The sequence below is a fragment of the Penaeus japonicus genome, unplaced genomic scaffold, assembly GCF_977035675.1.
Source record: "Penaeus japonicus unplaced genomic scaffold, GWHDUDI00000001_assembly GWHDUDI00000013, whole genome shotgun sequence".
Classification (NCBI taxonomy): Eukaryota; Metazoa; Arthropoda; class Malacostraca; order Decapoda; family Penaeidae; genus Penaeus; species Penaeus japonicus.
In genome coordinates this window covers 15,166,663-15,169,162 of record NW_028234415.1, presented here as the reverse complement: position 1 = coordinate 15,169,162, position 2,500 = coordinate 15,166,663, and positions in this window count along the sequence as shown.

The following is a 2,500-nucleotide window of genomic DNA, read 5'->3' as shown; positions in this document are numbered from 1 at the left end:
AACAAAGGAAACAACAGGCTCTCCCGTTTAGAGTCAGTTTCCTCACTAGACAACAAACACAAAATTTCATACTGATGAGGATTTAGTACACAAAGTGTTTGTGTTAGTGGCCATGAGTAGTACCTATACCCCTGTTCTTTTTTCATACCTGTATAATTTCTCGATATATGAATTGTTTCACTTACTTTTCTGCCCACTGAAACATTGCTTCTTTTTTGTCAGCGAGAAGTTTTTCCATTGGAAATTCTCCTGCCGGGAAACACACAGCAATAATAATGATAATATTATCAGTTATGATGATGATAATAATAATAATGATGATAATAGAGGAAAAATTGTTTCTAATGAAGGAATTATATTGCTCAATTGCGACGAAAACAGAGATGAATAAGGACATAAGTACCTTGCCGTATTGAAACTTAACAATCTGCTTAACCAGGAAGTAAAAGAAAAGGCCAAAGCAAAATACATACGGAGGGTAAAGAAGTTATGCAGGTCTATGCTGAATGCTGGAATTTTGATAGCTGGGACCAATGCATGGAGATCGGGCAGTCGGTGTGGTTAGGCATACTGGAGGAATAGTCATTAAGCCCAAGAAGTACTATGGCAAGACAGTAAATGGAACGTAGGCAAGGGAGGGGGTCCAGGTTTGATCAGCATTGACGAATACGTAAGAGGTGAATGTCCTGGGTTAAATAACTACGTGAGAGAAAATAACGAGATATTGCTAAAGACGGATGAGCTGGAAGGGATAGTTTCAGAAGTGGATTGTCTTCAGGAAAATGTAGAAAGGATGAAAGAAGAAAAGAAAAGGCTGTGGCACAATAAACCTCTGCATAAACAATTCGTTCAGATCAGCGACTGTGTTCATTAATAAATTATGTTCGTTAATAAATTATGACAGCGAATCAAAAGTGATTTTTGAAGAAAGAAACCGAAAGGCTGATTTACGCTGTACAAGGACACAATTTGAGAACAAGCTATGTTAGGCCAAAAATTAATAGGATTAATAACATATGAATTATGTAGGATGTGTGGTTCCCACTCGAAAAATGTGATGCATATGATAAGTGGCTGATCAAATATTGTAAACACACGATATAAAGTTATACATGGTAAAGTAACTGAACATCTGTATTGGCTCTTATGGACGATATCCGAGTTTGTTTTCAGCAAAAATTGGATTGATCATATTCCCAAAACAGTGATTGAGAATGATGGTTACACACTATTCTGGGACTTCAATGTTCAAGACTCATCTAACTATGGTGCACACACGTCCGAAGATAATCGCCATTGACAAAGAAAATAGATGTTAAATATTAAATGTCTTTACTGACACTTCAACGTGACAGATAAACAAACTAAGAAGATTAATAGATATTCGTTATCAGACGAATGTACCAAGTTATTACACAAACTATTCCATTAGTAATAAAAGCATTAGGGACTGTTTGTGAGACACTTTTCATTTTTGTTTTGTGAAATTGGGAATATGTGGCCGGAAGTGTGCAAATGACTGTTTTATTTCAGATGGCAGGTATCCTGAAGTTCAGCAGTGCTTTTCCCAACAAGTACCATAAAAGTATGATAATAATAATAGTATTAGTGAAAACAATGCTAATGATAATAATGATAATGATAGTAGTAATTAATGATAATAAACACGGTTTCCATCATTAGTCTGTATTAAACGTTACCATCGAAAACGTTATTTCTCGATTATTCGATTTTGTAAAAGGTTTAACTATGATATATTTCTAAAGCACACACACACACACACACACACACACACACACACACACACACACACACACACACACACACACACACACACACAAGAACATTGGTTCTTTGTTGCTGCCAACCTACTACAGATATTACAAAAAATCTATACCCAAATGGTCCCTCGTTTTCATTAGTAAATAGTATACATTCTAAGACATGGTAAATCAATGCAATAACAAATTTATAGCCCTATGGCGAAAAATCACAAGCCTAAGAAACACTTGGTATAAGTTTCATTATCGGTGTAGACTGTTTTTCTCCCTCTCATAGTAGCTTTTAAGGTGCCAACCGTCATGTGTTAATCATTATTCGCCTTGCCTCTTGCCACTTAGAGCTACATGTTTATAAGCTACAAAAACCGGATGTGGGAGCGGGGAGGACGGCTAAGAATTAAACTCGTATGATGAAACCGGCTGTCAATTGGGTGTGCCAAGAGGAAACACTTCGGTTAGTGTCTGAGATCCGTTTGATGATATCTAAACAAATCTGATTATTTTAATTTAATGTAAATTAACTCTATTAACTGTCTCGTCTGCGAAAGGTCTCATTAAAGTGAAATACGCCCTTTGTTATGTTGTTGTGTACCTACACGTGTTACCACATAGCAACTGCAAACCAACAGTTTAAAAAAAAATGTATTGACATAGTTGAATTATGGTGACTATTGTAAAAAAAAAAAATAAAAAAAAAAACGACTAAATATAGTGGAACT